At 39.7% G+C, this 15,040-nt stretch overlaps 1 non-coding gene and 1 pseudogene across 1 annotated transcript; both read left to right on the plus strand.

Annotated features, from left to right (window-relative positions):
- Positions 1-331: 331 nt before the first annotated feature.
- On the plus strand, positions 332-435 carry LOC120882670. The gene has a single exon (XR_005725536.1). It is a non-coding gene; the product is annotated as a U6 spliceosomal RNA (small nuclear RNA).
- A 13,460-nt stretch (positions 436-13,895) lies between these two features.
- Positions 13,896-14,810, plus strand: LOC120882173 (annotated as a pseudogene).
- The last annotated feature ends 230 nt before the right edge of the window (positions 14,811-15,040 follow it).

Consider the following 15,040-nt stretch of genomic DNA (forward strand, 5'->3'; position numbering starts at 1 on the left):
AGTTTTTCTAGAAGTCATTCTTATACTTGGGTAATAACTATAAATGGAAATGGCACAAACATATAGATGTCCCCACTAAACCCAAACTAAATTTATCCTACAAATCAACTTCTACTTAGCTGAATCTCAAAAATGTCTGAGGCAGCTCCAACACCACCTACAAGGAAAATGTGACGAGGAAAACTCTCAGTAGAAAGGGACAGCAATTTTAACCAATTGTGGTTTAATTACACTTTGTAAACTTTATAAAACATATAACCACATAACCATATGGCAGGTGACAAACCCTGCAGCTAAGCTTTCTTAACTTCACATGAAGGCAGAAGGATGTTTGCTTAAGCAGCACATATATTAAGATTGAAAAGACACTGAGAAGATTAAGCATGGTCCCTGTATGAGTATGACATACAAATTTATGAAGGATTCCATAATAAATGGAAGAAAAGGGGGAAGGCAGAGAGGAGGCAGTTGCAATAGCCATGAAAAAAAGATGAGGCCTGAATCAGAATAGTTGCAGCAGGGAGTAGAACATGATCAGATAAGTGGGGTATTTTGGAGGTTGAATAGGCAGGGCTAGGAGACTAATTGAAAATAGTAGATGAATGAGTGAAAGGAGTGTGAGTTCATTTATGGATTGGGTGTCATTTCTGGATGATGATGCCATTGACTGAGCCAGGGTACATAGAAGGAAAAGCAGGTTTCATGCAGAAGAGACTAAGTTCAGTTCTGAATATGCTGGGTTAACGAGTGTGTTGAACATTAAATCACTCACCCAACAATTCTTGAGCATCTGCTATGCACTAGGTACTGTACTAGGTGTGAGGATGTAGTAGTAACCCAGATAAGGTCCTGGCCCTCGTGATATTAACATTCTTCATGGAGATCAGTCAATAATCATGTACAATTCATTCATATATTTACTGAACACCTACTGTAAATGATCAAGCCAGTCAATCCTAAAGGAAATCAATCCTGAATATTCATTGGCAGGCAGGACTGATGCTGAAGCTGAAGCTTCAGTACTTTGGCCACCTTATGTGAAGAGCTGACTCATTAGAAACAACCCTGATGCTGGGAAAGATTGAAGGCAGGAGGAGAAGGGAACAACAGAGGATGAGATGGTTGGATGGCATCACCAACTCAATGGAATGAATTTGAGCAAGCCCTGGGAGATGGTGAAGGAGAGGGAAGACTGGCATGCTGCAGTCCATGGGGTTGCAAAGAATCAGACATGACTGAACAACTGAACAACAACTAATATACAAGGTACTGTTCTAGACACTGGGGATTCAGACAAGGTCCCTGCCCTCCTGTGGTTCACATTCCAGAGAGCGAGACAATTGAGTTAAGTAAGAGAATTTGAAACTGCAGTGAGTTCAATGAGGACAATAAAACAAATTATGAGACAAAGATTTAAATAGACACTAGTCTATTTTAAATAGTCAAGGAAGGCCTCTTGGAGAAGCTGACATGTGAGCAGAAGACCTGAATAAATAACAGGAAGAACTGGCCAGGGACAGGATAGAAGGAATAAAAAGTGTAAAGCCCCTAATTTGGTTGTGGGGGCCATTTCAGGGCTCTCTCTCAATAACACCTCCTGAACATTTATGATGGACTGGTGGGGTTTGGGGGTGGGGTCTCCAGACATGAATTAGAGACCCTGTATAATCTAATTAGGAAGGCAAGGTTCAATGAACAATAACAAGGCTTAAAAGGTCAAACCCTCTCAAGTGCTAACTAGAGGTATGAATAACATGTATAAACAGAAAGGGAACCACAATTAATTCAAATATATTCAGTGGGTGTGTCAAGAAAGGCTTCACAGGAGGTGGTGTTTGACCTAGGTACAGTGGTACCCATCCCTAAAATTATCCCCAGTGATCTTGAGTGGTGAGGTTGGTGGGATAAAAGATAATGGGGAAAGCAAAGCTGTAAGGGGGCTAATCAAGCCAGTTAGATTTGCTGACAAAGTAACTCACACTGCCCTGGTTGGGAAGCAGCCTGCTGACGCCCTGAAAATGTGTCCTCCAATTGTGCCTTACAACATCAGTGCTTGATCTGAACTGGCCGCCATAGCACAGGCTGCCCTGGAAACTTTCCTCCTCTACCCCACCTCTACTTAACAGCTGTAAACATTTACTTTTAATTACATAAACAATAAGAAATGCATTCCCATTGTAAATTAACATCCAAACAGGCTGAAGATCCACACTGACCACCATTCAATCCCTGCTTGGTTTCCTAGAAGGAACCTCAGTGAGCTCTTTTCTGATTCATCTGTCTAAATGTACATACATATAACTGTTGAGATAAAAATTATGAGGGCCAAAGTAAACTATAAAATTCATGAAGAAAAACAAGGGGGAAATGGGAAAGCATTACATAAGAACAGACTTGCTCCAAAATAGACTGGAAAGTACAAAGACAGTGAAAACAGAAGACAAAATAACGGTAAATAACGTTATCTGAGAAGTTATTGTGTGCTAAGCACCTGTTCTAACCTCTTTATATGCATTAACTCAATCCTTACAGCAACCCAATGAGGTACTAGTGATACTAGTACATTGAGTACTAACCCAATGACAGTACTAGTACTATCCCCATTTTATGGATGAGGAAGCTGAGTGTACACACTTAAAACCATGTGCTCGAGGCCATATGGCTAGTATGTATGCAAGCTGGGGTTCCTGGCAGTACAGGACCAGATTCCAGGCTTTTCACCACTCCATTTGTGAATCTAACAGCAACTGGTGACTCTAAGATCCATGTAATAGGAGAAGGTGATCAACAGTTTTTTGCACAATTTGAATCACAGAAGCAAAATAGGGTTTACACTCACTTAGAATGAAAACTAACAAGTTAGTCCCCCAGGTGCCAAACTAGGTAACTAAGAACACCAGCCCACTCCTCCATGGCCATCTTGGAGTGTGCCAGATGTACAGAGCTATATTCCCAGAAAAGACTTCAGGCTTGATTTAATGCTCTCCTGGCACTATCTTGACATTCTTAATTTTCTGTTTGAACCTGTGTCTTTTAAGTATGGTCCAGTGTGACAATGGAGCATACAAATGAGCAGAAGAGATATACTGAGTGGCAGTGAGCACATTGGACACGGCAGTGCTTGGTATGTATAAGCAAATCAGGGGCAGTCTGGGACACTATGGGGCCTGGAGTGGGGGATGTTGAGCCAGTGACAATGGTGGCTGCAATAGCAGCAGCAGCAGCAGCAGCAGAGTTAGCAGTAGCTGTAGCCCTGAGAGAAAGGATAGCCTCTGCATGGGGGTAGTGATGGGACCTGTGGTGAGAGGCAATCTTGCCCTTCTGTCACAGAACCTGTCCCTGCCACTATACACAAATATTAACTCTGGCCTGAGAACTGGGTCAGGAACTGCTAGCATTCAGGCAGTAAACTTTGTCAGTAAATTATTACAAAAAAAGGTACTCATGGACATTGCAGAACAACAACTTTCAGTTCAGTTCAGTTCATTTTGCTTGCTCAGTCATGTCCAACTCTTTGCGACCCCATGGACTGTAGCAAGCCAGGGTTCCCTGTCCATCACTAACTCCCAGAGCTTGCTCAAACTCATGTCCATCAAGTTGGTGATGCCCTCCAACCATCTCATCCTCTGTCATCCACTTCTCCTGCCTTCAATCCTTCCCAGCATCAGGATCTTTTCTAAGGATTCAGTTCTTCACATCAGGAGGCCTAAGTATTGCAGCTTCAGCTTCAGCATCAGTCCTTCCAGTGAATCAGGACCGATTTCCCTTAGGATTGACTGGTTTGATCTCCTTGCAGTCCAAGGGACTCTTAAGAGGCTTCTCCAACACCACACTTCAAAAGCATCCATTATTCAGCAGTCAGCTTTCTTTATGGTCCAATTCTCACATCCATACATGACTACTAGAAAATCCATAGCTTTGACTAGATAGACCTTTGTCAGCAAAATAATGTCTCTGCTTTTTAATATGCTGTCTAGATTGTTTATCATAGCTTTTCTTGCAAGGAGCAAGCGTCTTTTAATTTCATGGCTGCAGTCACCATCTGCAGTGATCCTGGAGCCCAAGAAAATAAAATCTGTCACTGTTTCCATTGTTTCCCCATCTATTTGCCATTAAGTGATGGGACTCGATGCCATGATCTTAATTTTATGAATGTTGAAGTTTTAAGCCAGCTTTTTTACTCTCCTCTTTCACTTTCATCAAGAGGCTCTTTAGTTCCACTTTGCTTTCTGCCATAAAGGTGGTGTCATCTGCATATCTGAGGTTATTGATATTTCTCCTGGCAATCTTGATTCCAGCTTGTGCTTCATCCAGCCTGGCATTTCACATGATGTTCTCTGCATTTAAGTTAAATAAGCAGGGTGACAATATACAGCCTTGATGTACACCTTTCCCAATTTGGAACCAGTCCTTTGTTCCATGTCCGGTTCTAACTGTTGCTTCTTGACCTGCATACAGATTTCTCAGGAGCAGGTAAGGTGGTCTGGTATTCCCATCTCTTTAAGAATGAATGTTCCACAGTTTGTTGTGATCCACACAGTCAAAGGCTTTGGTGTAGTGAATAAAGCAGAAGTAGGTGTTTTTCTGAAATTCTCTTGCTTTCTCTATGACCCAACCAATGTTGGCAATTTGATCTCTGGTTCCTCTGCCTTTTCTAAATCCAACTTGAACATCTGGAAGGTCTCAGTTCATATACTGTTGAAGCCTTGCTTGGAGAATTTTGAGCATTACTTTGCTGACATGTGAGATGAATGCAATTGTGCAGTACTTTGAACATTCTTTGGCATTGCCTTTCTTTGGGATTGCAATGAAAACTGAACTTTTCCAGTCCTGTGGCCACTGCTGCATTTTCCAAGTTTGCTGGCATGTTGAGTGCAGCAGTTTCACAGCATCATCGTTTAGGATTTGAAATAACTCAGCTGGAATTCCATCACCTCCACTAGCTTTGTTCATAGTGATGCTTCCTAAGGCCCGCTTGACTTCACATTCCAGGATGTCTGGCTCTAGGTGAGTTTTCATACCATCATTATCATCTGGGTCATTAGGATCTTTTTTATATAGTTCTTCTGTATATTCTTGCCACTTCTTTTAATATCTTCTGCTTCTGTTAGGTTTATATCATTTCTATCTTTATTGTGCCCATCTTTGCATGAAATGTTCCCTTGGTATCTCTAATTTTCTTGAAGAGATCGCTAGTCTTTCCCATTCTATTGTTTTCCTCTATTTCTTTGCATTGATCACTTATGAAGGCCTTCTTATCTCTCCTTGCTTGGCTTTGGAACTCTGCATTTAGATGGATATATTTTTGCTTTTATCCTTTGCCTTTTGCTTCTCTTTTTTTTCTCACCTATTTGTAAGGCCTCCTCAGACAACCATTTTGCCTTTTTGCATTTCTTCTTATTGGGTTTTGATCACTATCTCCTGTACATGTCAGAACTCCATCCATAGTTCTTCAGGCACTCTTTCTATCAGATCTAATCCCTTGAATCTATTTGTCACTTCCACTGTATAATCATAAGGGACATGATTTAGGTCATACCTGAATGGTCTAGTGGTTTTCCCTACTTTCTTCAATTTAAGTCTGAATTTGGCAATAAGGAGTTCATGATCTGAGCCACAGTCAGCTCCCGGTCTTGTTTTTGCTGACTGTATAGAGCTTCTCCATCTTTGGCTACAAAAAATATAATCAATCTGATTTCGGTATTGACCATCTGGTGATGTCCATTTGTAGAATCATCTCTTGTGTTGTTGCAAGTGGGTGTTTGCTATGACCAGTGTGTTCTCTTGGCAAAACTCTGTTAGCCTTTGCCCTGATTCATTTTGTACTCCATTGCCAAACTTGCCTGTTACTCTGAATATTTCTTGATTTCCTCCTTTTACATTCCAGTCCCCTATGATTAAAAGGACATCTTTTTTTTCATATTAGTTCTAGAATGTCTTGTAGATCTTCATAGAACCATTCAGCTTCTTCGGCATTAGTGGTTGGGGCATAGACTAGGATTACTGTGATATTGAATGGTTTGCCTTCAAAGTAAATTACTTTGAGGTGTGGTTGTTAGAATTTTTTGAGCACTGTAGAATATCTCATTTTGAAAACTAGTGCAAAATTGCAAGGCAAATATCCACAGGCTAGGAAATGAAAATTAAATTTAAAGATCATCAAAGTAGACACATTAGATAAAAACTTTGGATTAACCAATTATTAATGAGGAAGATAATTTAAAAGTGTTTTCCTTATAATTGAAGGCATATTGGTAGAATGCATAAAGATATGTTTTAAATTATAAATAAATTATGAAGCCATTTTCATTTCTTGTTATGACCTTGTATTAGTCTATTCAGGCTGCTATAATAAAATTGCCATAGACTGGGTGGCTAATGAACAAAGATTTATTTTTCATGGTTCTGAAGGCTGAGAAGTTCAAAATCAAGGTGCTGGCTTGATTTAGTGTCTGGTGAGAGCCAGACACTGGTTCATAGATGGTAATCTTCTTGCTGTTTGGGGGAAGGGGTGAAAGAGCTCTTTGGAGGTTCTTTTATAAGGGCACTGATCTCATTTATAAGAGCCCCCACCCTCAAGACCTAATCACCTACCAGAGCCCCCCCCCCCACCAATACAATCACATTGTGGGGGTTAGTATTTTAACATATGACTTTGGGGATCAGGGACACAAGCATTCAGTCTATATAGCATACCTCCACAAGTTACAGGAAATGTCAGAGGAAACATTAAATGCCATTGTAAAAATTATATTTAAAATTAGATTTAGACTTGGACAAAACTGATCTGTATGAAGAGTTAAATCTTTTTAGAAGTGTTCTACAGGAATCATCAGGTCTAGATGTGTGAAAATTTGTATTTTGAAAAATTTATCAGGAATCTATCCCATTGTCACAGCCTACAAAAAACAGTGCCAATGCATCAGCAGAAAGCTCCTTATCAAAATGAAAAGTTATCAAACATTTACAATCTTGTGACTGATGTTGCCTTCAATCATGTTGGTTCAAAATGAGCTTGCTAAAATGACTAATTGAATTTGCAGAAAAGAGAGGCAGAAAAATCTTATGATCAATCAAGATATCACATTAGTAACATTTATTTTATTATATAAATTATAAAAATATTGTTCTGCAATTTGTAAATTATTTTTAAGCTATCACTATTATCACTATTATGTTTTATAAGTAATAAAATATTTTTAAAGAAGAAACATTTTATTTTCATGCCTTTAACTGTACTTCCCATCTCTCCCCTAGTTTTTGAGCAAGGAACCCTCCATTTTCATTTTGCACTGGGCCCTACAAATTATGTAGCAGGCTCTCACTCCTGCTGGATGGTAATTGTGAGATGATTTGAGGGAATTATAGCCACTGAAACAGTTACTGCCCTAACCAAACTCCTTTTCACTAGGAGTAGGAGGTGGGGTGGGTAGAAACAAGATGACAACACAGAAAATGGAGGTTAGTGTAGATATCAACCATTTCCATGTGAACAGGATCATAATATCCATATCATTTGGCCGACTGCTTTCTTCACTTGGCAACATCTTGGAGATCTTTCTACAAGGAAAATAATCAACCTTGTTCTTTTTTGAATTCTTGTTCAGGGAATTCCATGACTTGGATGGCTTTTGATTTATTTCTCCACTCCCCTGATGGATATTTACAATGGTTTAATTTTTCAGTAATACAGAGCTGCAGTGAACATACTAGTAAGGGCCTCCTTGTGCACAGGCATGTTTCTGTAGGTGGACAATCACAAGTGAGTTGCTGGGCCATGGGGTATGGATATTTTCAATCTTAATACATACTGCCAAATTGCCTTTCAAAAGCATTATGTCAGTTTTCACTCCCATCAGCAGTGTAGCTTCACATTTCCTAAGACTCCAACCTTTAAACTGTTTGCCAATCTGATGGAGAAAAAAAATGGTAACTTGTGTTTGTTCTTAACTTTGCATTTTCCCTTACTAGTGCAGTTGAGCATCTTTTTATTTGATGTTTATTGGCCTATTCTCTATGAACTGTTTGTAACCTTTGCATAGTTTTTCTTACAGGGTTGTTTTTTTCCACATTGAGTTGTTGGAGTCATTTATATTTCTGGATATTAGTCCTTTGTCTATTATATATATATAGCTGATATTTTCCTATAGTGTGTACCATGTTTATAGTTTGTGTTCATGCAGGAGTTTTAGATGTTTGTGTAGCCATTTGATATATTTGTGTCAGTCTTTTCTTCTGTGGATTTTCTGTTTTGTTTATTGCTTTGCAAGACCTTTTTTATCCAAGGAAACAACCAAATTATCTCTTTTTCTCATTCTGTTATAGTGCTTTCCATTTAGGTCTTTAACCTACCTTAAACTCATTTCCTTCTCAAAACCTTTGTATTTCTCCTATCTGGAACTCTTTTCCCCGAGATGTTCCTATGGCTGACACCCTCAGGGCTCAGCTCAAATATTACTTCTTCCAAAAGGCCTTTCCTGACCACCTTAACTAAATTAACCACCCACTCTACATTAAGATGTGCCCTAGTTCATTACCTTAATTCATTTTCTTCATAGATCCCCTCTTACTGAAGTTACCCAACTTTTGTTTATATGTTCATGGTCTGTCTCTCCTTATACCGAAAACTCCATGAAAGTAGGGATTTTGTCCTGTCCCTAGCTTCTAGAACACATTTAGAGTTTATTATAGTGAACTTGATAATGATAACTTAATTTTTTCAAAGTATTGTCACGACACCTAGGACTCCCTTTTCTAATGGAGAAATATTTCAGTCATCCTGTTTTTCTACTCTTACTAAATACTGAGTGGGTCGAGGATGGTTATGACTATTATTCGGTCCAGTGTTTCTCAACCTGTAGTGTTTTGGAATCACACTTGATTTATTTTTAAATTTAGATATAGGGTGTGTATGTCTTTTTGCCTTTTCATACCGAACCCTGAATATTCATTGGAAGAACTAATGCTGAAGCTGAAGCTCCAATACTTTGGCCACCTGATACAAAGAGCTGACTCATTGGAAAAGACCCTGATGCTAGGAAAGATTGAAAGCTGGAGGAGAAGGGGACAACAGAGGACAAGATGTTTGGGTGGCATCACTGACTCAATGAATATGAGTTTGGGTAGGCTCTGGGAGGTGGTGGAAGACAGGGAGGCCTGGGCGTGCTGCAGTCCATGGGGTTGCAGAGTCAGACGTGACTGAGCAACTGAACAAACAGAGTGTATATAGTTTCCTAGGGCTGCCACAACAAAGTACCACAAACTGTGTGGCTTAAAACAACAGAAATTTATTGTCTCACAGTTCTGGAGGCTAGAAGTGGTGATGGTGGGCCATGCTCACTCTGAAAGCCCTAGTAAAGCATCCTTCCTTGTCTCTTTCTAGTTTCTAGTGATTGCAGTCTTTGATATTGCTTGACTTGTGGGTGTATCACTCTGCCTCCATCATCACATGTGTGTACCTGAATTTCCATCTTGTAAGGACCCCAGTCATTGGATTAAGGTCCACCCTAATGTGATATGATTTCATTTTAACATGGTTATATTTGCAAAGACTATATTTCCAAATAAGGTCACAATCACAGTTTGGGAGGACACTATTCAAGCCAGTACAGAGGGTCACATTTAAAAAACCTGCTTTATTAGGTCTGGAGTGGAGGCCCAGCATCCTTAATTTTTAAAAGCTTTACAGAGTTGACTGATGTTCACCTGGAAAGGTGGACATGGGGGAAGGCCCTTTTAAAGCAAAATCCCAAATCCAGATTCCAATAAAGAAAAATACTGATGAATTTCACTGCATAAAAGTTAAAGCTTTGGAGGTGGGTGGGGGAGAATACCATAAACAAATTCAAAAGATCAACAAAGCTGGGAAAACATATTTGCATCATATATGATAAAAGGCTAATTTAATTTACAACAAATTCAGAAGAACTAACATGAAAAAGACAAAACCCAATAGTAAAGTGAGCTAAAGAATAAGCAAGTAATCTACAGAGAAAGACATGCACACATCAATAGAGATTTGAAAAGATGTTTAATTTCATCCATGAGTAAAGGCATATAAATCAAAACAATAAAATGCCATCTTTATCTATAAGACTGGGAAATGTTTAAAGTGATTTAAACAGAGCAAGTCAGGATATGAAGAAATACTAGATGTTTTCATATGCTGCTGGTGGGCTTGACGTTGTTACAACTTTTTTGATGTATAATTTGGTAGAATATATCAAAATAAAACATGCAGTTATTCTTTGAATGTTGTAGGCGTTGCTCGTGCTTTCTCAGCAATCATTCCCCATTTTTAATCCTTCCCAAGAAGTTTTCTTCCCACTCATAGCCCATGTATTTGCAGGTAAACAGATTTTACTCTCAGTTCTTCTGACCACAAACATCATTAGTTCAGAGGACTTGTGACCTAAGCAAGTCAATGAGGGAGAACCATGGGAGTCCTACTTACTTGGAATGTTGGGTCAGAGTTTTCTCTTCTCTGCTGGACTTAAGGAAGAGATTCAAAGCCTCCATTGCCACTGTCAGCCATTTCATTGGCACCTTGGCTTAAAGCACTGGTTCTCAGTCTTTAGTGTTCATCAGAATCACCTAATCTGTTAAAACACAGATTGCTGATCTTTATCTACTCTCAGAGTTTCAAATTCTGCAGGTCTGTGGTAGGGACAAAGAATTTCCTTTTCTAAGAAATTCTCAGGTGAGATTGATGCTACTGGTTCAGGAATCACACTGAAAAAAACTACTTGGATAAAGTAGGGACTGCACAGCAGAGAGACTTAAAGAAACTGGGTAGCTCTAGCTCACCCTACCCCTGGAATTGTGTTTTGCTACTTGTAACCAAAAGCACCCTAACCAATATATTCAGAAATTTTGGACTAAAAATTTACCTTATGGATATACTTGCAGAACTTTATCAAAATATATGCTGACAGATAGACTACCCTTGTAGCTCAGAGGTAAAGAAGCCACCTGTAATGCAAGAGATGCAGGATCTTCCCTGGGTCGGGAAGATCCCCTGGAGAAGGAAATGTCAACCCACTCCAGTATTCTTGCCTGAAAAATCCCATGGACAGAGGAGCCTGGCAGGCTACAGTCCATAGAGTCACGAAGAGTTGGACGTGACTAAACACAATGCGTGTGTAACACACACACACACACACACACACACACACACACGCCAATGGATGATAATTGCAGCATTGTTTGTAATAGCTAAAACTGGAAGCAGTCAAAGCACTTGTCAGTAGGGAATTGATCCATCAGATGGAATCATCTATCTAATGGAATACCATGTGGTTTAACAATTATGAAATGTTCTGTATATGCTTGTAGAAAAATATCTCTAAGATATATTAAATATAAAAATCATGATGATTAAAAGGGAGTAATTTATACTTTTTAAACAAAAGAATAAACATATATGCACGTATGTGGTTAATTATTTCCTGGAAGGTTAATTCTGATTAAGAACAGCAATATTTGAGAAAAAGAGTTGGAACTGAGGTGGTGCTAGCAGTTTTTCAGTCTTCATTTTGTATATTTTATTCAGTTTGGGTTGCCTAACCTTAGGTAAATTTTCCTTTTGTCAAAAAAGAAAAGTCATTTGGCGTTATCTGGGCAAGGCATAATTCAACTGTAATTTCCTTCTTTGTATTCCTCTATTGAAGAAACAACTAATAAATGTATTATTTTTTAAAAGATTAAATAATGAAAAGATAAATGGAAAATTGAAGACTTCTCAGGTATTCTGATGTGCAGCTGGGCTTGAGTGCCACTAACATGGTGCATAGGTTATACACTGCTGAGGACTTATACCTATCCTGATTGAGACTTAACTAGGGAGTTGCTAAATGTACTTTAAGGTGCATATGAATTATCTAAGGATTTTGTTAAAATGCAGATTCTGATTGAATAGATCTTTAGATGGGGCCCAATATTCTGCATTCTAATAGTCTCCCCGAATGATGCTGATGTTGCTGGACTACTGGTCACACTTTGATAGCAAGAACAAAGAAAGAGGGAAAGAGGAAAAAGAAGCAGCAGAAGGAGGAGGGACTATGAAGATAGAGGGAAGGGACAGATATGAGACATTGCAGAATGACTGGGCATATGGAGAGTCTTAGGTGATGAACTTTTTGGCCTGGGTGATGTGAGGATGGTAGTGACACTATCTAGAGACAGAGAAATCAAGCTAGAGGAGCAGGAGGTATAGGAAACAATGAAGGAGTGTGAGTAAGACTTCACATTTGAACATATTGAGTCATGATTTTTCTGGGAGAATATTATATAGACTTGCCCAGTAGACCATTTGAACTCTGACTCTGCTCAGTAAAGTTCACATAGAAGTAGATTTGGGAGTCATCTGTATAAAGGTAAGAGCTGAGGCCATGTGATAGGATGAAACTGACCAGGGAGAAAGAATAGTGAGAAGGTGGCTGAAAACAGAAACTCAGAAATGCTAATCTTAAGAGACATTCTAAGAAGAAAATGGAGAAGTAGTGGGAGAGATAGTAGAGAAGAATAAATATCTTGAAGGGTGCTCCTACTAAAGAACAACCAGATTCAGCATAAAACATATTTTTTATTGTGTGAGTTAGCAACTGCTGCATAATAAACCATCCAAAACTCAGTAGCTTGAAACCAAACCATGTATTGTTGCTCATGAGTTTATAGGTCAGTGCTCTGTTGATCTGTACTAGGCTTGGCTGATCTTAGCTGGGCTCACTTATGTATCTGTGGCCGGTGGGTTGGTTGAGGACTGACAGGTCTAAGCTGGTCTGGCTGGATATAGCTAGACAAATGGGTCTCTCCTCCAGAAGGCTAGCCCAGGCTCATTCCCATGGTAACTCCAGGGGTTCAATGGAGTGAGCAGAAGCATGCAAGGCTTAGAACTGACATAATATCACTTCTGCAACATTCTATTGATCAAAGGAAAACACAAGACTATTCTAGATTTGAAGGGTAGAGAAACAGATGCCATCTCTTAAAGGGAAGAGCTTCAAAAGGTGTAAATACAGGGAGGCGTAAACAGCTGTGACCATTTTTGTAATCAGTTTATCATGCTGGACTTAGAAGTGAGAAAACTCTTTAAAGAGCAAGCAAGATAAAGCAAAGAAACAAAGCCATGACAATAGCAGTAATAAACCACAGTGAGCTGGCTAGGGAGAGCGGGGCACTTGAGAACACTTCCAAAAATAGAACAGAGGTAGTTCTTAGGAAAATTGAGGTGCTGTTATTGGAAGAAATGAGGAAAGGCTGCTGATCAGGTAGCAAAACAGACATCTGCCTCAGAATCTAAGAGTCTAGTCTTTATCATGAGAAAATTCTAGAAATACTTTAAATTGATATGGAACAGTCAGTCTTTCTGGTCCTTGAAACCAGTATGCACATGACACACTCTTCAGGAGTCTGAGCTTGGACGCAAAACCAGCATGCCAATTGTGCCATCTTAATGTATTAATGTGTAATGTGTTTTCACATCCACTAGCTTGTGTTACTCTTACAACTACCTATAAGGGAGGTAAAGCAGGCATTACTATTCCCATTTAATACTACTTCTAAAAATAATTTTATAACTATCTTATAAAACTGAGCATTTGCCTGCCTTAGGTCCCAGCAGGAGACATGTACACAAGCATTCATGGCAACATTGATGGAAATAATAATGGGTAGAGCTTGCCAGAGTTGACCAGAGCCGAGCACCCACCGCTGGTCCACTGTGTACACCTCTGTGCCGTGGCTGGCCTCAACTCCCTGGAGGCAGTGAAACGCAAGATGCAGGCTCTGCAGCAACAAGCAGATGAGGTGGAGGACCACACGCAGGGCCTGCAGCAGGAGCTGGATGGCAAGCATGAGCAGCATGAGAAAGACCAAGATGATGTGGCAGCTCTCAATCCACACATCCAGCTGTCGAGGAGGAGTGGGACAGGGCTCAGGAACGACTGGCCACAGCCCTGCAGAAGCTGGAGGAGGCAGAAAACGCTGCAGATGAGACAGAGAGGGATGAAGGTGATAGAAAACCCAGCCATGAAAAATGAGAAGATGAAGAATCAGGAGATGCAGCTTAAAGAGGCCAAGCACATTGCTGAGGACGCCGACCACAAATACAAGGAGGTAGCTCGTAAGTTGGTTATCCTGGAGGGCGAGCTGGAGAGGGTAGAGGAGTGTGAGGTGTCTGAACTAAAATGTGGTGATCTGGAAGAACTCAAGAATGTCACTAACAACTTGAAGTTGCTAGAGGCTGCATCTTTAAAGTATTCTGAAAAGGAAGACAAATATGAAGAAGAAATTAAACTTCTGTCTGACAAACTGAAAGAGGCTGAGACCCATACCAAATTTGCAGAGAACAGTTGTGAAACTGGAAAAGACAATTGATGACCTGGAAGAAAAACTTGCCCAGGCCAAAGAAGAGAACGGGGGCTTATCTCAGACACTGGATCAGACACTGAATGAACTAAACTGTATATAACCAAAACAGAAGAGTCTTGTTCCAACAGAAACTCCAGAGCTCCGTGTCTTTCTCTTCTCTTGTAAGAAGTTTCTTTTGTTATTGCCTCTCTGCCTTGCTGGAAATGTCAAGGAAATTATGAATACATGAAAAATATTTTGTATCAGAGAAGCTTTGAGCACCAGTTAAATCTACTCCTTTCTTTTTTTCAAGTGGCACCAGTTTTTTCAGCTCTATTTTTATCCTTACCTTGCATATATTCTTAAGGTAGGCAGGGTATTATTTCATATTGAGCATACTCTCTTTTAAGACTGAGGGCATTTGGTTCCTGGGAGAAGAGACAAACTCACACTTTCAAAACACAGATTCCAACATCTGGTCATGGGTCAGTTTAAAAGGTTGAAGAATTCCACCATTGGTCACACTGTAGGAGGCCAGGGATCATCATATTAAAATCTCGAGTGGATCTTCCCAACCCTACATTAAAATGCGTGGTGATTTTCCACCAGAGCGAAAAAGGGGGGAAGGTGAGGTTACTGTGGGAAATCATAAACTACCAAGAGGTTAATCTCATCATCCTGGCTTTTTTCC

Source organism: Oryx dammah, unplaced genomic scaffold, assembly GCF_014754425.2.
Source record: "Oryx dammah isolate SB20612 unplaced genomic scaffold, SCBI_Odam_1.1 HiC_scaffold_23, whole genome shotgun sequence".
In the NCBI taxonomy this organism is placed as follows: domain Eukaryota; kingdom Metazoa; phylum Chordata; class Mammalia; order Artiodactyla; family Bovidae; genus Oryx; species Oryx dammah.